Genomic DNA, 26718 nt, shown 5'->3' on the forward strand with positions numbered 1-26718 from the left:
CTAGTTCATCATATAAAGAGGGGAAAAACTTCCAAACATGCTAGCATCCATGATTCCACTACTACTCAAGTTACTAGACTTAATTTAACCAAGATTGAAAGAAAAATTTAGAGAGATATCATCTTCCTTACCTTAATATGAGTTCTCCAAGTGTAGCCCAAGCCTTCTCTTTCCAAAATTTCACCACCAAACACTAGCTAATCACTCAAGGAGAAGTTTAATCGGTTTAGTTCTTTTGATTTCTCACTTTGTAGCTTGAATCAAGAAGAAATGAAGAAAGTTCACTCTTGTTCTTCTCCTCTCTCTCTCTCAGCTCCCTTGGCAGAAATATGAAGAGGTATGAAGCTAAGTTGTCCTATATTAAAGCCAAAAGGATTAGAACTAATGGTGTCCACAAATTGCCCAACACTTGGCCACTAATTTTTCTCTTTCTTTCCCTTGCTTATGAGCCACAAATTTCGGTCAAGCTTGCTGCCAAGAGAAAAGATATTTTGCTCAAGTTCAATAAATTTGTTTGGTAAGCAAAAATGGTGGTCAAGTGGTGCGTTCAAACGGTAGTGCGCGGGACCCGCCGGTTCGGGCCGTTTTTCTTAAAAACTCATGTACTAGGGTTTTTACTTCCCATTCACTAACCTTATATCATTGCTACCAATCACATATTATTTCTCACTTAAAAGTCACTTTTAATCCTCAAATTTAATCCTTACTCTGTACCGAAAATTCATCCGGCGAAAAATCGCGAAAACCCTAATTTTGCTCCAAACTTGAAACCGAAGCGTAAAACCCTATTTTCTAGGTTTATCTACACTTAATGTGAAATATTTGGGTAGTGGCCTTTGGTAAATACTAATTTTCAAATAAAAGGGTATTTTTGAGGAAAAATACAAGGAATTTGCGAGTCCTCACATTCTCTCCCCCTTAAAAAAATTTCGTCCTCGAAATTTTACCTTCAGTTGCCTCAAACGAGTCTGGAACTTGTCGGTTGTCTAAAGCATAAACCTTTGCCGGTCCGCTAGTTCGTTTCCCTCCTTCATTCACTTGTGATTTAGCTCCATCCAGTTGCAGAGTATTGCTTTCACGTGACTGTCTCCTCGGACAGTTGCTAACTTGATGATCGCCACTTCCGCAGATTAAACATTTCCGCCCCTTTCTCCAACAATCGCTTTCGACATGATTTGCCTTTCCACAGTACCCACAGACCACGTGAGAAGCCATCTTTTGGCTTTCTTGAAAACTTTTCCCAAATCTGATTTGGCTTTCTTTTGTAGATCCTTCACCTATCGCCCCTAATGTCCATGGTGGGTGGGACAAAAAGTTCACTTTTTGCACTTTGGAAGGGACTCTCGCTTCACTTAATTCCTCCGCTACACAACTCGATGCACTCATTTTCTGGGTCTGGGAAGCTTTTATCTGTGCCTTTGCAGTCTCGACTCTTTGAGATTTCTCAAGGGCCTCCGTAAACGTATTCACTTGTACTGCCGCTAATGCTTCTTGGAGTTCCAAATTTAATCCCTGTATAAATCGTCTTACTCTTCGCCGCTCTGTGGCCACCAATTCAGAAGCAAACTTGGATAGTTTCGTAAATTTTGTTTCATATTCGGCCACACTTAGCATTCCCTGGCGTAGTCCAATAAACTCTTCCTCTCTCCTCTCTTGAACTAAAGGAGGGAGGTATTTCTCGTTAAATTCTCTTATGAAATTCGTCCATGTCCATACGGTCTGTTCTCTTTCCCATTTTGCTTTAATAACGTTCCACCACGCTCGGGCCGATCCTTCAAATTGGAACACCGCAAAGTTTACTTGTCTTTGCTCGGTGTAGTTCAAGACGGTGAAAATATTAATCATGGCCTCTAACCATTGTTCGGCTATATCCGGATCAGATCCTCCAAGAAATTTCGGAGGAGTAAACTTCTGAAACCTCTCAAGAGCCTTATCTTCTCCGATTTCAGGGTTCCGGGGTTGATTCACGGCCATTTGGCCTTGTTGATCCACCAGTCTTGCCAAGATATCTGTCATTTGTTGCATTACCGTTGCCATTTGGTCTTCGGCTTCAACCCTCGTCCCTTGCTCTTGTGCAGATGTTGTTTCTCTTTCCTCTCTTGGCTCTTGAGCTCGTTCATTCCCACGGCCACGTCCACGTCCACGTCCACGGCTACGTCTCCCGTCCATATATATGTTTTCCCTCTCTTTTCTTTTCCCCCAAAAGGTAATTTAGTAAATAAACACGATAAGGTTACTAAAGTAACTATTGAGGGCACCAAATATTCAAATAAACATATACCCACATAACACGCCATACCAAGATGACGGATAAGCAAATACACAAATACATATCAAGTAGGATAGATAACCATGTACATACAGGTATACTAACGTCATGTAGTAACAATATACAGGTAAATCAAAAGGAAAAGGTGAAGTCGTCCCAGTATCAGCCCGTTCGGTCTCTCACGTCACTTACTATCCAAACTAGATGTCCCTGACCTCTTGTGCTCATTCTAGTCAGACAAAGCCTGTTCATGTTCCCAAAATACAAGTCTCAAGTATTTAGCAGCACCTCAACTATAGAGTACTCAGGCACGAGAATCCGAAATAAGATAATTCACATCTCGAGCTGCAGTCCCAAGAGTAAACGATCTACAATCGGAATTCCTACCTGACATACCTATCTATGGTCCTCAGATACCATTAGAAAGATTTAAGGCCTATAACATTCGCAATTCATAGCTTCACTTAGTCCCTCATACTTATTCACCACTTAGTCCAGGGTCACTCCACGTAGAAACCACACGAAGCAACTATAAATTTTATCCCTCAATCGCTTAACTTTCAAGTCCAATCAAATCCCACAGTCCGGTATCCTAATCTTTAATCTAGGATACACTACAGAGATCTGAAGCCTAAGCTCTGATACCACTTGTAACGACCCCACCTCCCCCTGAGGCGTACCAGAGGGTTCGGCGGGCCGCCTGTCCAGCTCTCGCCGGGACTCAGTCGTTCGCTACAGTTCTCAATTAAAAATTGAAATAAATCACTAGAATAAATAGGGCATTGATCCAAACTTAAAGCGGAACTTATATACATTGCCAACCCAAAAGAGAATATAAACATCAAATATACAAGGGTTCTCAATCCTTCATACGTCCAGCCCGTGCCAAGCACTAGGCGAGAACCGCTACAAAAGAAACAAAAGAAACAAAAGAAACAAAACTAGATTGGCTAGTCTATCTCAAGCTCACGTCCTCGCTCGCCTTCCCCTGTAAGGAAAACAAAACTAAAGGAATGAGCTAAAAGCCCAGTGAGGTTCCGAACACATAATCAGATAATCAATCCAATACATTAAACATGGAGTATCAATAATTCAAGAAACATTTACAATGGAAAGCGATAGTAACACATTCATTAAAAGGATACGGCTCACAAGGAGCAATTCGTTATTTCGTTCATTCGTTCTCCTGACATTTTCCCTTATTCCTCCAATCATTAGAAAATGCATTTTTCGTTTATCAATAAACGCTCGTTCGTTCGTTCGTTCGTTCATTCATTCACCCCCGTCCTGGCCGTTGGCCAGTCTCCACCAACCTACACGGTAATACTCGAGTATACCAAACGTTCACCCAAGTCCCTAATCGCCCGACCGAGTCCGCTTCTGGCTCGAGACGACCGGTAACAAGGGGCAATGGCCAGTTCAGCCCAAAAGGCTTACATTCATGCGCAAGTAACATTTCAATCATTAAATCCTTGAAAATTACACAGTTATTTAGGTCGAGTGCGATAAAGTACACACTCGCCTAGAAAACTCGTTTTGGAAATCATTAAAAGCAATTAACACATTTGCAAATGATAACAACAAGCCATAAAGTCAAATAAGGAACACTCACCTAGATATACAAAATAACGTGCAAAATATCCTTCCGGATATTACCCTTAGTCACCAATGAAACCTAAGGTTGAACAAGAGAACATATTACAGTTTATCGAGCAAAACATTTAAGGGAAACAAAGAAACCCGACTAATTGGGAGTAAAACGTGTAAAGATGACTTTCAAGTAAGAAGAGGGTTGTTTGAACCCCAGGATGAACAATCATGTTTTAAAATGGAAAACCGGTCATGGTATTGGCCAAACAAAAGTATACAAGTTCAAATAGAAACCTAGCCCTCGAGCGAAAATTTGGGCAGCACGCCCTTTGTGTTTACCTAATTTTCCAGCCATTTTGGCTTCATTATTTTTCCTCAACCACAACCCAATATCACACATAAGCAATTCAAGTCAAGAGCCGTTCCATAGGCTCACAATATCATAAGAATAAGAATTACAACAATCACAAGTGCAGAAATTCAACTTAGCACAAGACAGATTTGACGTACGAATGCGGAAATAACATATCCGAAGCTACGCTTATCAGATTGAGACGAAACCTATGCCGTTTCGAAGCTAAGACACAGAGCTACAACATTCATGAAGGTCACTTAGTCCAGTTCCTAATGTAACTTAGTCAAATTCTCAAATTACCAAACCAGAAACCAATTCGTCGGCTGTTTAAACACAGAACACTGTAATGGACATATCTCAGAGTACACAAGTCCGAATCAGGTGTTCTTAGAGGAATTTGAAAGCTAATTCCGAATACTACAACTTTCATGTTTTGGCAAAAAGCTAAATCAGAATGGATCCTAGTCGAAAAACGTGATAAGCTGGACTTAACTGATCACACGGACTGCTTGGGAAATACTTAAAATAGTAAGGGTATTTCGGACTTTTCATGACCTACGTTGCTCCGATTGAGCTGAAATTTTACAGGCACCTACAAAATACCATTCTATACAACTTTCCTTCTTTGACCCAAGGCCAATTCGGCCTCTAGCATGCAGTTACCAAACCGGACAGAATGGAAGCTAGAATTTCCAGAAATCTGAAATTTGTAGTTTCTAGTGCAACTTTCCCCAATTTCTCACTTCTCACACTACCAAAACATCTTATACAACATTAATTGTAACATAGAAGCATCATACAACAAGTTGGGCAGAATTTCCCAAACCCTAGTTCATCATATAAAGAGGGGAAAAACTTCCAAACATGCTAGCATCCATGATTCCACTACTACTCAAGTTACTAGACTTAATTTAACCAAGATTGAAAGAAAAATTTAGAGAGATATCATCTTCCTTACCTTAATATGAGTTCTCCAAGTGTAGCCCAAGCCTTCTCTTTCCAAAATTTCACCACCAAACACTAGCTAATCACTCAAGGAGAAGTTTAATCGGTTTAGTTCTTTTGATTTCTCACTTTGTAGCTTGAATCAAGAAGAAATGAAGAAAGTTCACTCTTGTTCTTCTCCTCTCTCTCTCTCAGCTCCCTTGGCAGAAATATGAAGAGGTATGAAGCTAAGTTGTCCTATATTAAAGCCAAAAGGATTAGAACTAATGGTGTCCACAAATTGCCCAACACTTGGCCACTAATTTTTCTCTTTCTTTCCCTTGCTTATGAGCCACAAATTTCGGTCAAGCTTGCTGCCAAGAGAAAAGATATTTTGCTCAAGTTCAATAAATTTGTTTGGTAAGCAAAAATGGTGGTCAAGTGGTGCGTTCAAACGGTAGTGCGCGGGACCCGCCGGTTCGGGCCGTTTTTCTTAAAAACTCATGTACTAGGGTTTTTACTTCCCATTCACTAACCTTATATCATTGCTACCAATCACATATTATTTCTCACTTAAAAGTCACTTTTAATCCTCAAATTTAATCCTTACTCTGTACCGAAAATTCATCCGGCGAAAAATCGCGAAAACCCTAATTTTGCTCCAAACTTGAAACCGAAGCGTAAAACCCTATTTTCTAGGTTTATCTACACTTAATGTGAAATATTTGGGTAGTGGCCTTTGGTAAATACTAATTTTCAAATAAAAGGGTATTTTTGAGGAAAAATACAAGGAATTTGCGAGTCCTCACACCTATGAGCTCAATCCTGTGGCTAAGTTATTCGACTCGGGCCGGCAAGGGCCTGGACGATTAGATAACGAACCACGGTAGTCTGTTCGGGGATTTTGGGTATTGAGACCCTTGATTCCGGGTATACTCGAGTATTACCATTTCTATTCGGTTACGGTGAGCGGGCCCGGTAAAGGGGTGTTTGGTGGACGGAATTCGGAGTAAAGAGGGGTCTACGGACGCATTGGTTCTATATACGTTGACGGAGAGTCAACCGGTTTGGATCAAGTACTGCGCTGGAAATTTGGCTCCTGAGAGCCACCCGTATCCTTCTGATTTGAATCATTGGTTTCTGTGCTTTACATCTGACATGTGTATCTGATTTGTTAAATGTGAAATGCCATGATTTTAATGCTATTTGTTTGGTACCTCATTGAGCGCAAGCTCACCCCTTTCCGTTCCTTTTGTTTTCCTTACAGGAAAATAAACCCTTTTGGTCTGGATTTGACCAATGGCTGCCAAATTGAGCTAGATGAACATATCTTTTGTATAGCTCATGTATCAAAACCCTAAGTGTACTTTTGGGGCGTTTTCTCTTTTGATTTGGTAAACCGTGTATATGTATTAACTTTTGAAAGCTTTTGTATGTTTTTGATTTGTAAACGCTAAAGTTCAGATGTGAATGTTTGTTAGCTATTTCAGTTGGGTTCTGACGTGTCGGTTACTATACATGGCCGGCTCCGGATTTCATTTTTTTTTTATTTTGGGTTATTTTACCATTTTGACTTGTTTACGCGCGTTTGTAAGTTCCGGAGTGAAGCAGATAGCTCTAATCTGATCCATAGTCCTGGCGAGAGCTGGGCAGGCAGTCCGCTAACCCCTTTGATTCGCCTTAGGGGAAAGTGGGGCTGTTACAAGTGGTATCAGAGCCACTTCGCGTGGTCTCTGCGCGGAGTGAGACTGGGCCAAGTGGTGTTGTGGTCCTAATTTCATGAATATGTCTAAGTGCTCGTTTGAGCATAAGTTATGAACCGGGCATGTGATAAGTGTACGAATCATTATCATGGGACTCGAGAAAGCTAGGTATGTATGTCGGGTAGGAATCCTTAATAAAGATGGTTTACTCTTGGGACCGGCCGGCTCGAGTTGCGAATTATCTTAGATGGGATTCTTGCGCCCGGATACGAAAGATATAAGGGCCTAGGTTAGAAAGGATTTGATGAACTAGAAAGGCCATTCCTCGGTGGATCGTCTATGTTTGTACTTGACTTAACTGGCTGTATGTATGTGTGTGGCTTAATTTTGACCGGCTTGTATATATATGTTTTGATCTTGTTTGGAATGTATAAATGTGTGTCATCATAAAAGTTTTGAGTGTTACTTACGTGCATTGTGCTTTTTGGTTTAGTATTATTGCCTAGACCAAGTAAAACTCATGGAAGGTACACGGAGTGGTCGGGGACGTGGGCGCGGAACTAGACAACCCACACCGGTTAGGGGTACGGGGGAAACCTCTACTGGACCCAATCTGGAACCGCAAGTAAACCCTAATGTGCAAATAACTGCTGCTATGCAGCAAATAACAGACCTGCTAGCACAAGTAGTGCAGCAACAAGCCCGGAACCCAAACATTAACCCTGGAAACCCCGGAAACCCTGGCCATCATATCGAGAGCGAAGATAGAGCTCTCGAACGTTTTCAAAAGTTCGCTCCGCCAAAGTTTGTTGGGGGACCCGACCCGGACGTTGCCGAGAGGTGGCTTGAAAAGATGGTTGACATATTTGCAGCCCTACTGTGACGACCCCACTTCTCCCAAGGGCGAACCCAAGGGTATCGGCGGGCCGCCTGCCTAACTCGCGCCAGGACTCAAACCTTAAAGCGATAAAAACCAGAAAATCCAAAAGAGTACCTTACATACTATATACAAATCCCAAAAAGGTTATAATTACATTCTCCAAAAGTACCTGCTCAAACTATTACACCCTTATAATTACAACCAAAACTAAAAGGTAGACCCTAAGGAGGGTCCTTATACAAACCACCACAATAAAAACAAACATCCTAATTGTCCAACTATGACAAACCAATACTAGTGTAAGTGCCCATAAGTCCCCGCGTCGGCCCCTGCTAAGGAAAACAAAAGGAACGGGGTAAGCTATATGCTTAGTAAGTAAACAGGGGCAAAAGCGTAAATGTCACGTAACCACAGTTACTCAATAAGAGTAAAGCAAAAGCAGAAAAGTAACATCACATAATAAGGATACAGGTGGCTCCAAAGCCAAGTCGTTGCCATGCGTGACCTCCTGTCGACACTCCGTCGACCATACATAAGGTCCGTAGAACTCCACTTGTACACCCACCGAACACCTTATCACCCTCACTGGCCAGTCACCTCACAAACTTGCCCAGGCGAACGAAATCACAAACTTGAGCTTGAGTCACAAGCTCGGGTCACAAAATTGGTTCACATACTCAGCGAACCGGGTTCACAAACTTGGTGACCTCAAACCAAGTTGGACTGACTTCGACCAAGCCCTAACCGGCTCGAATAGTCCATCTAGGTATTGAGTTCAACCTCAAACTCACAAAAATTCACAAAATTATTCAAAAGTCACCCTGAGCCACCAGCTCAAGGGTTTTAGTTCCAAAATTGCTCATATACATAAGCCATGTACAAATATGTGTGCAAATTAGGGTTTAGAGCGAGTGCGATAAAGTACACCCTCGTCTAAGTACCCTCTTCATACATATCGAAACACATAAGCAATTAACATACAAAAGCGGCCTGAATACTTACCCAGAAACTGAAATAGCAAAAGTACGAAGTCGGATCGAAATGAACAGCTAGTAGTGGGCCCCACCAGTTCCGCCCAGCTCACCACCGTCTGAAATAGAAGATTGTGTCACATAATATCGCAAACGACTACTATCGTGCCTAAAACAAGCAAAACGGCAAAAACGGCACGCGCGCACGTAAATATGACGAACGGAAACGGAGACGGCCGTTAGCGGAAACGGCAGATTTGACACTCGTTTCTAGTTTACTCATAAGTCGAGCTACGAATATCGGATTAAGGCGTATGAGACGCCATATCGAAGCTTAAAGGATGAACAACAACTGTTATGAAGACATCCAGAACTGAAACTGGAGGCTTTAGTCCCAAATGAACCAAACACAATCACTTACGAAATCTGGTCAATGCACAAATGGTCAGTTTTGAGTGCAAACTGTTTTCTATGCTACACATGGTCAAAAGAGCTGAAAATTGGCAGTTAGATAGTTCATTCCAAATGGAACAACTTTCATGAAGGTCGGTAATCCAAATTCGGAACGGAAATTGGTCATCAGGACCAAAACAGATTTCTGGTCATTTTCACGGGCAGGCCTTGTTTGCTCGGCTATATCTCAGGTTTTATAAATCCGATTCATGAAATTCCAAGGGCGTTAGAAAGCTCTGATATAGGGCTATAAGTTTGGTGTTTTGGTCGGGAGCCCAAACAGCTTGTAACTCAGTCAAATGTGAAGCCAAAGTTCCAGCCATAAACTTTCCAAAAACGTACCAGAATCAGAAACCGTATTTGACCTCAATATGCGGTAATGGCACCAAATTCACTACGGTTATCGGATGGGGTGTAAGACCCACCGTTTCGAAGCTAAGAAACAGGAGTACAACAATGTAGAAGGCCACTCAGGCCAAATCCTAGCACAACTAGGTCAAATATGAAAAATACAAATCCAGAATTACCAAAACAGGTTTGCAAATCACATAAAACTGTAATGACTATAACTTAGTCTATACAAGTCCAAATGCCGAAATTCCAAAGGCATATGTTAGATAAGACATCCAGCTACATTTCATCAGAAGACACCAACTTCAAAATCCAAACCAATTCCAGCCAAAATAGCCAAATACCAACGCAGTTTTCGCATTCTGACCAAAGCAGAACAGCTACAGTAATTTCGTCATATCTCACTCTACACTAATCCAAATGACCTGAAATTTTACAGACACCTCAAACACATCAATACCTAAAACTTTCATGTTTTGAGCAAAGTCCAATTCGGCCTCTAACCCTATGATCCAAAACCGGACAGAATTAGGGGATTATGAACCCTAACTTTTCTCAATTCACTCCAAATCCAAAATTGGTTGCATTTAGCAACAATTCACACCCACTAGAGTCATTTTAAACCATTACCATTCATCATACAAGGCCACAACATCCCATTCATATTAAACCAGAAAATTCATCATAAAATGGAAAACTTCACCAAATCACTCCAAACCAAGATAAAAACCAGAAATTTCAGCACTTTAATCACTAATAAGCATAACTTAAGCTTCATTAAGTGCAAGAGTATGTTAAATCATCACTTACCTAGTATACAAGAGAAGAGGAGTTGTAGACCACCTTAGCTCTTCCAAACAAATCCACAAAACAACTCACAACCACCACTTGAAGATGTTTTATGGAGCAAAATCAAGGTTGGATGGTTGGTTTGATGATTTGGAACAAGATTGAAGTGTTTCTTCTTTGTACTTGGAGCAAGAGAGAGAGAAAGAGAGAGAGGAGAGAGCCGGCCACAAGGTGCAAGAAAATGGTGATTTTTGGCTAATTTTTTTAGATATTTAACCAATTTGGTCAAAAGTCAAAAAAATGAAATAGTAATTCATAAGTCTTCTCCAATGAAATGGTGACACTTGTCACCACCATTAATGCATTCCTATCCTTTCTTTTCTCTCTCACATCAATCATTTCACACACTCCACTTATCTCTTAACACCCGATAAATTTTACACAGTATCCGGAATTTAACCTAATTGGCCGAATTTTTCCGAATTTTTCGCACTAGTGGGTCCCACGTCCGATATACGTTCTTAATTTCTCAAAATCTAACCAATACTAGAAAAATCATCTAAAAACTATATTTACTCATAAAAATTATCTGGGGAATTTTCTAATAAAGAAAATGTAGAAAAAACGGGTTTTCAATCTTAACCGGAACCAAACTTAGGGTTTAAATCTCAATCCCTACTTAGGGTTTTCGAAATACTCCCAAAACCAAACGTTACCGCCCAATTAATGAATATATCAACGTAGAACGAACTGGGGCCTCACAATCTCCCCCACTTAGGACAATTTCGTCCTCGAAATTTCTATGAACGGAATCTATCAAATCTAAAGTAACCAGTAGCCTGTACCTTCCACGTTCTTAAAAGAAACGAGGCTCTTCATTCCAGTCCCTTCTCTAGTTGACGGTCCAGGGTCGGTCTGGGTTAGTTGCTGAGTTCCTTTCTTTTCGTGCAATAAACCCGGGCAATTAGCAATTTGATGCTTGGCGCTCCCACAGCGCAGACATCTCCTCCCCTTTCTCCAACAATTCACTTCAATGTGATTGGATTTTCTACAATAACCACAAATTGTCACACCACCCGCTCCACGACCCTTCTTAGCAGATGACCTACCTCGCTTACTCGGTTCTGGCCTTTGATTCTCAAGAGATGCGCTCCTTTTCTTTGCATGAAAGGTCTTCACTTGCGGCCTTGAAATTTCTGTCCTTTGAGTTTTCTCTGGAACCCCCATAGAAGTAGTGCTCTGTGCCATTGCTAAGGCCTCCCCGGAAATCCCTTCGTATTTCCTTTTTAGCTCTAAGTTCTTGTGCAAGAGCTCAATTTTCTCTGAATACTCGTGCTTCCATCGCCCTTCCCAGTATGCGACTAGTTTCTTTTGGACTTCTATTTCGTCTCGAAGAACCGCAATTTCCTTATACATCTCAACCCAATGTGCCATCTCACAAAATTGCTGGAACTCAGATGGTAGCCTGTCGGGCAAAACAATGGGTCATAATCAATTCTTTAACACAAGTGGCATTCTCGGTCCATGTTTTGTTCAGTGGTTGTTTCCCCTTTTTCTTGACTCTTGGCCCCGCTTGGCTCCACGGCCACGACCATGTCCGCGACTACGTCTTCCCTCTATGTTTTTTTTTCTTCCAAAGGGTACTTTAATAAATGAAATACGCAAATAAACTTATACGCACATAACACGCCATATTAAGGAGACAGATAATCAATTACACAAATACATATCAAATTGGACAGATAACCATGTACACACACAAACATACTAACACCATGTAGTAACTATATACGGGCGAGTCAAAAGAAAAGGTGAAATCGTCCCAGTCTCAAATAAATAACCCCGTCCGATCTATCACGTTACTTTCTATCCAAACTAGACGTCCATTGACCTCTTGTGCTCATTCTAGTCAGACAAAGCCTGTTCATGTTTCCAAAATGAAATTTCAAGTACATAACGCTGCCTCAACTTTAGAGTACTCGGGCACGAGAATCCGAAATAAGATAATTCACATCTCGAGCTGGCCAGTCCCAAGAGTAAACTATCTACAATCGAAATTCCTACCCGACGTACCTATTTATGATCCTCAAATACCACGGAAAAGATTAAAGGCCCATAACATTTGCAATTCACAGCTTATGCTCGAACGAGCACTTAGTCCTTCATATTTATTCACCACTTAGTCCAGGCTCACTCCGCGCAGAGACCACGCGAAGCAGCTATATATTTTATCCCTCAATTACTTAACTTTCATATCAAATCAAATCCCACAGTCCGACATCCTAAACTTCAAGCCTAGGATACACTACAGAGATCTGAAGCCTAAGCTCTGATACCAACTGTGACGACCCCACTTCTCCCAAGGGCGAACCCAAGGGTATCGGCGGGCCGCCTGCCTAACTCGCGCCAGGACTCAAACCTTAAAGCGATAAAAACCAGAAAATCCAAAAGAGTACCTTACATACTATATACAAATCCCAAAAAGGTTATAATTACATTCTCCAAAAGTACCTGCTCAAACTATTACACCCTTATAATTACAACCAAAACTAAAAGGTAGACCCTAAGGAGGGTCCTTATACAAACCACCACAATAAAAACAAACATCCTAATTGTCCAACTATGACAAACCAATACTAGTGTAAGTGCCCATAAGTCCCCGCGTCGGCCCCTGCTAAGGAAAACAAAAGGAACGGGGTAAGCTATATGCTTAGTAAGTAAACAGGGGCAAAAGCGTAAATGTCACGTAACCACAGTTACTCAATAAGAGTAAAGCAAAAGCAGAAAAGTAACATCACATAATAAGGATACAGGTGGCTCCAAAGCCAAGTCGTTGCCATGCGTGACCTCCTGTCGACACTCCGTCGACCATACATAAGGTCCGTAGAACTCCACTTGTACACCCACCGAACACCTTATCACCCTCACTGGCCAGTCACCTCACAAACTTGCCCAGGCGAACGAAATCACAAACTTGAGCTTGAGTCACAAGCTCGGGTCACAAAATTGGTTCACATACTCAGCGAACCGGGTTCACAAACTTGGTGACCTCAAACCAAGTTGGACTGACTTCGACCAAGCCCTAACCGGCTCGAATAGTCCATCTAGGTATTGAGTTCAACCTCAAACTCACAAAAATTCACAAAATTATTCAAAAGTCACCCTGAGCCACCAGCTCAAGGGTTTTAGTTCCAAAATTGCTCATATACATAAGCCATGTACAAATATGTGTGCAAATTAGGGTTTAGAGCGAGTGCGATAAAGTACACCCTCGTCTAAGTACCCTCTTCATACATATCGAAACACATAAGCAATTAACATACAAAAGCGGCCTGAATACTTACCCAGAAACTGAAATAGCAAAAGTACGAAGTCGGATCGAAATGAACAGCTAGTAGTGGGCCCCACCAGTTCCGCCCAGCTCACCACCGTCTGAAATAGAAGATTGTGTCACATAATATCGCAAACGACTACTATCGTGCCTAAAACAAGCAAAACGGCAAAAACGGCACGCGCGCACGTAAATATGACGAACGGAAACGGAGACGGCCGTTAGCGGAAACGGCAGATTTGACACTCGTTTCTAGTTTACTCATAAGTCGAGCTACGAATATCGGATTAAGGCGTATGAGATGCCATATCGAAGCTTAAAGGATGAACAACAACTGTTATGAAGACATCCAGAACTGAAACTGGAGGCTTTAGTCCCAAATGAACCAAACACAATCACTTACGAAATCTGGTCAATGCACAAATGGTCAGTTTTGAGTGCAAACTGTTTTCTATGCTACACATGGTCAAAAGAGCTGAAAATTGGCAGTTAGATAGTTCATTCCAAATGGAACAACTTTCATGAAGGTCGGTAATCCAAATTCGGAACGGAAATTGGTCATCAGGACCAAAACAGATTTCTGGTCATTTTCACGGGCAGGCCTTGTTTGCTCGGCTATATCTCAGGTTTTATAAATCCGATTCATGAAATTCCAAGGGCGTTAGAAAGCTCTGATATAGGGCTATAAGTTTGGTGTTTTGGTCGGGAGCCCAAACAGCTTGTAACTCAGTCAAATGTGAAGCCAAAGTTCCAGCCATAAACTTTCCAAAAACGTACCAGAATCAGAAACCGTATTTGACCTCAATATGCGGTAATGGCACCAAATTCACTACGGTTATCGGATGGGGTGTAAGACCCACCGTTTCGAAGCTAAGAAACAGGAGTACAACAATGTAGAAGGCCACTCAGGCCAAATCCTAGCACAACTAGGTCAAATATGAAAAATACAAATCCAGAATTACCAAAACAGGTTTGCAAATCACATAAAACTGTAATGACTATAACTTAGTCTATACAAGTCCAAATGCCGAAATTCCAAAGGCATATGTTAGATAAGACATCCAGATACATTTCATCAGAAGACACCAACTTCAAAATCCAAACCAATTCCAGCCAAAATAGCCAAATACCAACGCAGTTTTCGCATTCTGACCAAAGCAGAACAGCTACAGTAATTTCGTCATATCTCACTCTACACTAATCCAAATGACCTGAAATTTTACAGACACCTCAAACACATCAATACCTAAAACTTTCATGTTTTGAGCAAAGTCCAATTCGGCCTCTAACCCTATGATCCAAAACCGGACAGAATTAGGGGATTATGAACCCTAACTTTTCTCAATTCACTCCAAATCCAAAATTGGTTGCATTTAGCAACAATTCACACCCACTAGAGTCATTTTAAACCATTACCATTCATCATACAAGGCCACAACATCCCATTCATATTAAACCAGAAAATTCATCATAAAATGGAAAACTTCACCAAATCACTCCAAACCAAGATAAAAACCAGAAATTTCAGCACTTTAATCACTAATAAGCATAACTTAAGCTTCATTAAGTGCAAGAGTATGCTAAATCATCACTTACCTAGTATACAAGAGAAGAGGAGTTGTAGACCACCTTAGCTCTTCCAAACAAATCCACAAAACAACTCACAACCACCACTTGAAGATGTTTTATGGAGCAAAATCAAGGTTGGATGGTTGGTTTGATGATTTGGAACAAGATTGAAGTGTTTCTTCTTTGTACTTGGAGCAAGAGAGAGAGAAAGAGAGAGAGGAGAGAGCCGGCCACAAGGTGCAAGAAAATGGTGATTTTTGGCTAATTTTTTTAGATATTTAACCAATTTGGTCAAAAGTCAAAAAAATGAAATAGTAATTCATAAGTCTTCTCCAATGAAATGGTGACACTTGTCACCACCATTAATGCATTCCTATCCTTTCTTTTCTCTCTCACATCAATCATTTCACACACTCCACTTATCTCTTAACACCCGATAAATTTTACACAGTATCCGGAATTTAACCTAATTGGCCGAATTTTTCCGAATTTTTCGCACTAGTGGGTCCCACGTCCGATATACGTTCTCAATTTCTCAAAATCTAACCAATACTAGAAAAATCATCTAAAAACTATATTTACTCATAAAAATTATCTGGGGAATTTTCTAATAAAGAAAATGTAGAAAAAACGGGTTTTCAATCTTAACCGGAACTTAGGGTTTAAATCTCAATCCCTACTTAGGGTTTTCGAAATACTCCCAAAACCAAACGTTACCGCCCAATTAATGAATATATCAACGTAGAACGAACTGGGGCCTCACACCTACACTACCCTGACGAACGGCAGGTAACCTTTGCTGTGTTCCAGCTTGAGGGGGCAGCCCGTTCCTGTTGGAACGTAATTCGGCAGAAGTGGGAACGAGAACAGACACCTAGGACTTGGGTGAACTTCATCAGAGAGTTCAATGCGAAGTTTTTCCCTCCTCTAGTTCAGGAGAGGAAGGAAGACGAGTTCATTCGACTCCACCAAGGAGCTCAAACTGTGGCGGAATATGAGAGCCAATTCACCCGCCTATCCAAATTTGCGCCCGAACTCATCATGACCGAGCAGCGGCGAATAAGGCGTTTTATCCAGGGCTTGAACGTAGAAATTCAAAAAGATCTGGCGGTAGCCCAACTTAATGCCTTTAGTGATGCGGTGGAAAAAGCCCAACGTGTTGAAACTGCAGGGTTACAAGTTAGAAACTTCCAAGCAAGAAAAAGGGGTTTTCCGGGGAGCAGCTCAGAACAAGCGGATAATAGTACAATCTCTAAAGTTCGCAAGGGAAACGGGGAAGTACGGCAACCGGGGGTGTCGCGTGATGTCCCTCAGGGAGGACTGGTCTCTGCTACTCGTGGTCCCTGTGGATATTGCGGAGGGCCAAGTCATACGGAAACAAATTGCTGGAAGAAAGAAGGAAAATGCTTGCGCTGTGGAAGCGCTGAACATCGGATAGCTAACTGTCCAGCTTGCCTGCGCGAACGGAGAGGGACTCTGCCACCGACCAAGCCCAATTCTCAGCAACCCGCCAAGAACAACCCTGGACAGACGAAAGGAGAAGGGACGGGATCGAAGGCACCAGCTCGAGTATATTCTCTAGAGCAGCATCAGGTCCCTGACTCGTCTGAGGATGGAGAAGGTATGGTCCGTTGGGTACTTTAGATTTGATAGATTCCGTTGATAAGAAAATTTCGAGGGCGAAATTTCTTTAAGGGGGAGAGAGTGTGAGAACCCGTAACTTTTCCATTTGTTAGGTTTTATTATTTTTCTAGGCTTTCTTATTTTCTATGGCTTGTTTTCTGCACTTTCTGTATCCGGAAAATTTTCTAGATAATTTTGTGAGTAAATATAGTTTTAGATGATTTTTCTAGTATCGAATAGATTTTGAGAAATTAAGAACGTATACCGGACGTGGGACCCACTAGTGCGAAAAGTTCGGAAAAATTCGGCCAACTAGGTTAAGTTTTGGATACTGGATTTAATTTATCGGGTGCTAAGAGATAAGTAGAGGTTGTAATTTGGATTGATGTGAGAGGAAACAAAGTGATAGACTTGCATTAAATGAGGTGACAAGTGTCACCATTTAAGTGGTTGAACCTTAAGACTTTCTTACCATTGACTTAAATAACCAAAAATGACCCAAAAATCTTCAAAAAATCCTCAAGAACAGCCGGCTCTCTCTCTCTCTCTTTCTCTCTCTCTTACTCCAAGTACAAGGAAGAAAACACTTCAATCTTGCTCCAAATCAGCAAAACCAACCATCCAACCTTGATTTTTCTTCATAAAACACCTTCAAGTAGTGGTTGTGAGTTGTTGTGTGAATTTTTGTGGAAAGTAAGGTGACCAATAGCTCTCTCTCTCTTGTTCTTAAGGTAAGTGGTGAAGAACCACCCTCCTCCTTTAATTGATGCTTAAATCATGCTTAGTGGTAGCATAAGATGCAAATTTATGGATTAATTCTTGATTTGTGGTTGAGTTGATGAAGTTTTATATTTTTTGGGGATTTTTCTGTTTTCATATGAATATGATTATGTGGTCATGTATGATGGTTGGAAATGATGTATAATGACTATAGGAGGTGGGAAAGGTGAACAATTGCAATCAATTTCTGGTTTGGAAGAATTTCAGCAAGTTAGGGTTTTTGGTTGGAACATTCTGCCCGTTTTTTTCCTCCTAGATAGAGGCCGAATTGGCTTTGGCCTAAAACATGAAAGTTGTAGGTATTGATGTTTTTGAGGTGTCTGTAAAATTTCAGGTCATTTGGATTAGTGTAGAGTGAGATATGGCGTTTTTACTGTTGCTGTTCTGGGTTGATCAGAATGCGAAAACTGCACTAGTAATTGGCCATTTTGACTGGAATTGGTTTGGATTTTGTTATTGGTGTCTTCTGATGAAATGTATCTGAATGTCTTAGCTACCATATTCCTTTGGAATCAATGCATTTGGACCTGTATAGACCGAGTTGTACTGATTACAGTTTTGTGTGATTTGTCAACCTGCAATTACGGTTCAGGTTGTGGTATTCTGCATTTTCGACCTAGTTTTACTAAGATTTGGACTGAGTGGCCTTCTACATTGTTGTAGCCCTGTTTCATAGGTTCGAAACGGTGGGTCTTGTACCCCCATCCGATAACCGTAGTGAAAGTGGTGTCATTACCGCATTATGAGGTCAAATACGTTTTTTTTGTTAAGGCCTAAGTTAAAGCCTTTTCTTAATTTCTGGTTACCTATGATGCTTATTTATGCATATGAAACCCTATTAGGGTTATAATTGGTATGGCTATATGACTCGTTATCGAGTCTCTTTTAGGGCTTGCTTTCATTTCGGTTGTTTCCTAGCTAACTTTTGTACTTGTACCACTTTGAGCCTAGCGAACGGCTTTTGGGAAATGAGATGAATTTTGTGTGAGATGTTGGGACTGATTTGAGGATATAATGAAGCCTTCATGGCTGGAAAAGTAAGAAATTTAGGGGAAGTGCTGCCCGATTTTCTAGGCCGTTTGGTTCCTTTAAGTTGGATTTGCCTTTTGGTAGAATGAAGGGCTTTTGGGTTGTTTGCGTCTAGGACTTCATGCTACCTTTTCGTTTCCAAGAAAATCATGTTTTCCACCCTTGCATTAGTAATTATTTGGCGAGGCATACGACTAGTAGTCGAGCCTCACATGTGCATTCTGTTTACTCGATTCTGGAAGTAAAACCTTCAATTGGTTTATTTTGATTATTTTAGGGTTTCTTGGCGATTAAGGCCAATCTGAAGTGAAAACTTTTGAAGTTGAGCCGGTGAGTGTTCCACTACCTGCTACCCATTATGTGAAAAATCTGAATATCTGAATACTTGATTTATGACTATTGAAGCCAAATACTGTTTTGATAAAATGGAGGCGAGGGTGTACTTTATCACACTCGTTCTTCTATCTGTTCATATGCCAATTTTGAGTGCCTATCTGAATCTGCCGTCTGAATCTGCTATCCTGTATATGTATCTGAATCTGTTATCTGTGTCTGCATCTGTTCGGATTTCTATGACCTATGAGCTCAATCCTGTGGCTAAGTTATTCGACTCGGGCCGGCAAGGGCCTGGACGATTAGATAACGAACCACGGTAGTCTGTTCTGGGATTTTGGGTATTGAGACCCTTGATTCCGGGTATACTCGAGTATTACCATTTCTATTCGGTTACGGTGAGCGGGCCCGGTAAAGGGGTGTTTGGTGGACGGAATTCGGAGTAAAGAGGGGTCCACGGACGCATTGGTTCTATATACGTTGACGGAGAGTCAACCGGTTTGGATCAAGTACTGCGCTGGAAATTTGGCTCCTGAGAGCCACCCGTATCCTTCTGATTTGAATCATTGGTTTCTGTGCTTTACATCTGACATGTGTATCTGATTTGTTAAATGTGAAATGCCATGATTTTAATGCTATTTGTTTGGTACCTCATTGAGCGCAAGCTCACCCCTTTCCGTTCCTTTTGTTTTCCTTACAGGAAAATAAACCCTTTTGGTCTGGATTTGACCAATGGCTGCCAAATTGAGCTAGATGAACATATCTTTTGTATAGCTCATGTATCAAAACCCTAAGTGTACTTTTGGGGCGTTTTCTCTTTTGATTTGGTAAACCGTGTATATGTATTAACTTTTGAAAGCTTTTGTATGTTTTTTATTTGTAAACGCTAAAGTTCAGATGTGAATGTTTGTTAGCTATTTCGGTTGGGTTCTGACGGGTCGGTTACTATACATGGCCGGCTCCGGATTTCATTTTTTTTTATTTTGGGTTATTTTACCATTTTGACTTGTTTACGCGCGTTTGTAAGTTCCGGAGTGAAGCAGATAGCTCTAATCTGATCCATACTCCTGGCGAGAACTGGGCAGGCAGTCCGCTAACCCCTTTGGTTCGCCTTAGGGGAAAGTGGGGCTGTTACAAGATCCAATCCATAAATCAGTCAAATTCCAACCTAAAGCTGCTGCTTCACCCAATAAGAGATAGAATAGATATGCAATTTCAGTCGAATTTGAAAAATCACAGATGTTCATGGAAATTGAGAACAATGCTGACATTTTCACAATTGATAGTACTCTAAATCTAGTTTCAAACTCACAAATGGAACTCAATTCTAACTTTTCTACATCAAGATATAACAGATTTCCTAAAACTGCCCAAGGTTCCCTGCGTATAAAATATTTAGCGGCACTTCTTTTGTTTTTACTAATTTCTCCAGCCAATACAAGGCTTCATCCTTCTCACAAAATAGTTTCAACTCAAGCATATATATGCCAAGCCAACAACTCACTAAATCAAGCATCTAACCATCACCTACTCAAGTTAGAAAATGAAACCCTAAGCTGAAATTCCTAATCACAAGCTGGAATTTTCTTTAGGCAAGTCAAACTAACATATAAAAGCTAGATATTTCACATAGAAAAGCTACCAAACCATGGCCAACACTTAAGCATCATGTGTGGGCAGAAAATTACCATAAAAACTGAAAATTTCACATCACAACTTCAAATCACGAGATTTTCTCATGAAACTACCAAAAATTGAAACCCTAAACTACCAATATTTAATAGCACCTATTAAAATAGCAGGGACCAAGTCCACTGTTTCTAACGAGAATACAACTTACTACATAAAAATTTCAGTATTCATAGTCCAATGATTACAACTATTTCAGGCAAAACCTCACTAATGGCTAACTTTGACTAGGAATGTCTTAAGACGCTATTCGACTAAGCAAAGCCACTAATTCAAACTTATTCCGTATCTCTTCTAGAATCCCTTTGTATTTCTTTTTCAATTCTATGTTCTGGTGCAGTAGTTCAATTTTCTCCAAATATTCTTGTTCCCATCATCCTTCTCAGTGCTCAGCTAATCTCTTTTGGAACTCTACTTCCTTTTGAAAAATCTCTATTTTCTTATGCAGATCAGTCACATTTGTTATCTTGCCGATTCACTTAACTCGATGATAGCTTACCAGGCAAATAAAAGGAGCAGAATAAGTAACTAATTACAATTGGAAACCTCTAGTCATATAACTTTTAAGTTCATTCACTTCCAATCCAACCACGAGGAATTAAACTTCTCTATTCTCAAATGAGATAGACAAGGAAGTAGAATACAGGTAGGGCAATATCTCAAAATATTATGCCACTTATTCTTATTCCAGGAGTTTAACATAAGGAGTATTCTTATCACTTATGTACATAATGAAATCCTAAAGTGTACTTCGTATCTCAAAAGTTCCACACCCTATGTCAAGCTTTTGCATACAGGTATAGGAGCCAACTCTTTTTCTCAAATCCTATACATAATTCCAAAGCTCTCGATCTCAACACAGTAATAATTAAGCCACGTCCATACTTTGGCATTAGTGGATAGGTGTCAAGGAAGTATAGGCAAGGGTAGTTCATTGAAGACCAAGCTACAGGTATCAGATATTACAAGAGATATAGAAATGCCTATATAGTTACAGTTAAACCGCCTCAAAATCCAAGAAACACTTATCACATCCTCACAGTTATAGGAGAAAGAAACAGGTCTTCGATGTAAATTTCTCGACGTACACAACAATCTGGTCACCGTCTATAGAAACCCTAGTCAAACTATTACTAGATTAGTCCATGATAACCTTCCAAGATCCATTCCCTTGATCAGTCCAATTACTAGGTCAAATCTTAGAATCTTCCGCGCCTTGACCTTTGCCATCAAAACCTACCTTAAGAGCAAACAAGATACAGACCCTTATTCTAGTGCTATCCACTTTGGTACTCAGATACAAGAATCCAAAATAAGATAATTCACAACTCGAGCTGGCCGGTCCCAGGAGTAAATCACCCATATTAGAGATTCCTACCTGACGTACATATCTATCTTCTCCAAGTATCATGAAAAAGAATTTATGCTTATAACAGTCACTATTCATAGCTTACCCCAATAAGAATATCTAGTCCTTTCCACTTATTCACCTAATCGGGACCATAACACCACTAGGCCCCAAGCTCACCTCGCGCAGAGACCACGCGAAATGGCACTGATACCACCTGTGATAGCCCCACCTAACCCTAGGGCGTACCCAAGGGTTTGGCAAATCGCCTGCCCAACTCTCGCCAGGACTCAGTCAAATAACATAAAGATTTACAAATAGACCCTCAAGAGAAAACAAAATTTTTACAACCAAAGAGTCAGACTTGCCAAAAATCAAACCAAACAAATCGGCTAGACACCTATACAGTGCCCACACCAGCAACTAACAAACTTAGAAGAAAACGAGGCCTTCCTCAATTCAACCTCTCACGTTCTCATCCCTGTAAGGAAAACAAATGGCGTGGAATGAGCTAGAAGCCCAGTGAGGTTCCAAGTAATTAAGTAGGTAACATACGAGACAAGATAGCATATTCAGACATCAAGAAACAAGTCAACTTCGATGAGGTCATAATTCAGTATATAATTGAGCAAATAGCAAGATAAAACATGCAAAAGAGTATAGTAAGGAACACATTCATGTCAAAGGATATAGGTTGCTCTCAGGAGCAAGTTCCATAGTAGCTTGATCAAGATCCGTTGATTCTCCATTAACTACGAAAGTATAACGTCCGTAGATCCCCACTTTACATCAGTTTTGTGAGAACCCAGAAAAAAAAAAAAAAATTTTATTATTTATTTATTTATTATTTTATTCCTGTGCACCGTTTTCTTGTATTTTCTTTATTATATTACTTTTATTAACATTTTATCAGTAAATATAGTTTTTAAATCATTTTTCTAGTATAAGGTAGTTCGTGAGAAATTTGGAACGTATTTTGGACGTGGGACCCGCTAGTGCATTTAGTGAGAGAAATTCGACCAATTCGGTTAAATTGTTCATAAAGGGATTTCATTACTAGGTGTTAGGAGATGATTAGAGGTTACCTAGATGGATTAACTCTGGAGGGACAAGAGGATAACACTAAACAAAACAAGGTGCCACGTGTCCAAATGTGGTTGGACCAAGCTTACCTAACTTTGCCTAACTTTCTTTGTCATTACATAAAAGTCCAAATTTGACCAAAACCTCTTCATTCTTCACCTCCTCATAGCCGAACCTCTCCAGCCAAGAAGGAAAAACATTCTTCAACCTTTCATCTCCAAATCCTTGCTCAATCTTGAAAATCAACCGATTGTTTCTTGAATTAGTCCGTAGAATCATCTTGCTAGGAGGGTTTGAAGACCTTGGTGGTGTTGTTTTGGAAGAAAACTCTCTAAGCTTCAACCTTTCTTGAAGAACTAAGGTATATTGCTTGGAACTCATCTTTTGTTTCTAATTTTGGCCAAGTGGTGCCTTATAGTAGCTATATACGTGATTGTACGGAAGATTTGGTGGATTGGAGTGAAGTTTCCTAATTTTCTGATTTTTCTTGGAATTTTTCTGGTTTCATATGATGGATATGATTGGGTTTGATTTGGTGGTTCCAAATGGTGTTTTATAGCTCACTTGTGCGTTAATTGTAGTTAATTGCGGAAAATTGCCGCTTATGCGGAAAATTTCAGATTTAGGGTTTCAATTGGGGCTTTGCTATGGTTGATTGTTGAGCTTCTAATTGGCTAGTATTGAGGGGTATTGTGACCCTAATGAAGTATATTGAATGCCTTATGAAGTGTTTGGGTGCTTGTGGTTGTGTTGGATGGTTTTTATTGGTGTCTTGTAGGTTGGAAAAGCTGAAATTTTAGGGGAAATGCTGTCCGAGTGTCTAGGGCATTGGATCCTTGTGAGTTGGGTTGAGATTGACTAGAAATGAATAATTTTAGGGTTGTTTCTACTTTTAACCCTAAATATTATGTATTTTTCATTTCCAAGCTATATTTGGGTTTTACCTTAATAGTTCCTATTAAAAGGTATTCGACTCGTGTTTGAGTCTTAATTGTACTTTCTTGATTATTATAGGGCGTGCCGGTGATCCGAGGCTCACGTCGGGCGAAAACTTGTGAAATTACTTTGTTTGACTTGGTGAGTGTACTACTCACATATTTGTTATTCCGTGGCTTTCTTGTACTTGAATTCTGTGTTTTGGACTAGTTGTGATGATTGTTTGGACTAGGTGAGGCGAGGGTGTACTTTACCACTCTCGTACTCTCTGGCCTACTTGTTTGGTTATGATATAACTTGAATACTCTTGACTGTGTTTGATTTGGTGTCGCTTGGATGCCGATCCTTAATGTAACTCTGGATCTGTACTGTTTACTTTGAGCTCTACCTCATTGGAAGTCAATGGACTCGAGCCAGTAAGGACTTGGTCGGGGACATTTGACAAGCCATGGGAACTGTATTTGAGAATCTTTGGGTATGAGACCCTAGATTCCGGTTTACTCGAGTAATACCAATTCTGTACTGTGTGGTGTTCGGGCCCGGTAAGGGGAAAGTGAGGTGGACGGATAATTGGAGTAAAGAGGGGTCTACGGTCATGATTACCTGGTATACATTGACGGAGAGTCAATGAGATGAGATCAAGTATGGCAAAAGAGGAAAAGGGCTCCTGAGAGCCATCCGTATCCTTTTATTCCTTACACTTGGGTGTTATTGCTTTTACTTACTTGACGAACGTATTTGGACTGAATGCTCTTGAGTTTATGTGATCTTGGTATATGTACGTGATAGTACCTCATTGGGCGAAAGCTCACTCCGTTAAATTTTGTTTTCCTTACAGGGAATTATCTTTTGGACTTTTGACTGTGATGAGTAAGTTGAGTGGAGCTAGTCGAGAGATTTTGTATAGCTCCTCAATAGTTGGAACCTTTGTTGTACTTGGATTTAAATGCTTTCTTTTGGCTTGTAACCATACAAAAGTGGTTTGTAATAGGGTGTATTCCTATCCAATGGATTGTACTTGACTTGTATATACTCTTTTCAGTGATTGTTGGAAATTTCTTGTAATCAATGGGATCTTGGCGGATTGTGACGTGGCAGCCACTATTCGCTTTACGTTTTGCCTTTTGTTTTCCCGTTTCTCATTTATTGGGTTGATTAAGCGCGCCAATATTTTCCCGAACGACTTGAGTTAGTGTTTGACCGTTTTAGTAGTCCTGGCGAGAGCTGGGCAGGCAGTCCGCTAACTCCTTTGGTACGGCTTAGGGGAAGGTGGGGCTGTCACAAGTGGTATCAGAGCCTAGGCTAGAAATAACCTGGGCGAACTTGAAACCTGTTTCTTAGAACTTTTGGGATTGTGATTAGATGCTATTAAGTGTGAATATATTGTCTAAGCTATAAACCTTTGCTATCTTTGTAGGGTATGGCCGGTACTAGTGGAGCAGGTGGAGGCGAGCCACCTCAGAGGCGCCCACGGGTTGTCGACTACCAGGAGAGACCGGGAGGTCCGATCCGGCTATGGCATACCGCTAGCCGGACCCGCCGCTGTAGGCGTTGCCAGTTTTACTCCTACGCGGACCACGTGGTGGTGGCGGTACTTGCCGAGCGACAGAGGCTTAGATGTGACGCCGCCAGGGAGCGTACTGAGACCCTTAGGCTTAGGGGCATCATGCGGATGCAGGCCGATAGGATCGGAGAGCTCCGGGGGGACGTGGCCATGGAGCAGGAGAGGACGGACGCTCTGAGAGAGCAGTTGCAGGCGGTTAACGACCGCCTTATTCGAGTAGTCCGGGAGGTGAGAGACCGATCCGGCGCGATTATCGATGAGTGTGGGGCGCTGATCCAGGAGGTGATTGGCGCCAATGCGCCAGGGGGAGCTCCAGGTGGCGGAGCTCCAGGTCAGGGAGGCGCCCCTAGCCCTAGCTCTAGCTCTGGGGGGGAGTCGGTTGGCTCCGTCGAGGACTAGATTAGGGTTTTGGGCCTAGTTTTGATCCCGTGTGAGGGATACCTAGGAAAAGCTTTTGGTTAGTTGTTTTGTACTTCTGAGACCTAGGTTGTACAGTGTATTTTGGCAGACCCTCTTTTGGCTTCACGGGAGTACTTTGTATATATTTGCTTGACTGCTTATGTATGACTGTTTGACACAGTTATGTGTTCCATGTATAAATGTGCTATGTGTATACGTGCCTTATGTGGTGTTTACTTTTAATTTTGTTCATGCTTATATGACTATATTGATATGCCTTTTGATATTAGTTTGTGCCTCGATTTTAGAGTGACCTAGAGAATGGAAGGCACTCGTAGTGGACGAGGCCGTGGCCGCGGGGTTAGGCAACCCACAACTGACGAGGGTATTAGGGATACCTCAACTGAACCAAACCCTGAACCTAGGGTTGACCCTAATGCCCAGATAGCCGCTGCTATGCAGCAAATGACTGACCTGTTAGCCCACGTAGTGCAACAGCAGGGCCAACCTCCTATCCAGCAACCTGGGAACCCTGGCCATGTAGTGGAAAGTGAAGATCGGGCCCTGGAGAGATTTCAGAAGTTCTCTCCGCCAAAATTTCTAGGCGGGCCAGATCCGGACGTGGCCGAAAAGTGGTTAGAGAAAATGATAGATATTTTTGCCGCCCTACACTACTCAGAGGAGAGACAGGTTACTTTCGCTGTCTTTCAATTGGAAGGAGCCGCGCGTTCTTGGTGGAATGTGATACG

The 26718-nt window shown here is 41.2% G+C and overlaps 1 long non-coding RNA gene across 1 annotated transcript; it reads left to right on the forward strand.

Annotated features, from left to right (window-relative positions):
- Positions 1-23062: 23062 nt before the first annotated feature.
- Positions 23063-25119, forward strand: LOC140008067 (uncharacterized). The gene is made up of 2 exons (XR_011815481.1): positions 23063-23431; positions 24845-25119. It is a non-coding gene; the product is annotated as an uncharacterized lncRNA (long non-coding RNA).
- Positions 25120-26718: the final 1599 nt, after the last annotated feature.

The sequence above is a fragment of the Coffea arabica genome, chromosome 6c (genome assembly GCF_036785885.1).
Source record: "Coffea arabica cultivar ET-39 chromosome 6c, Coffea Arabica ET-39 HiFi, whole genome shotgun sequence".
Taxonomy (NCBI): Eukaryota; Viridiplantae; Streptophyta; class Magnoliopsida; order Gentianales; family Rubiaceae; genus Coffea; species Coffea arabica.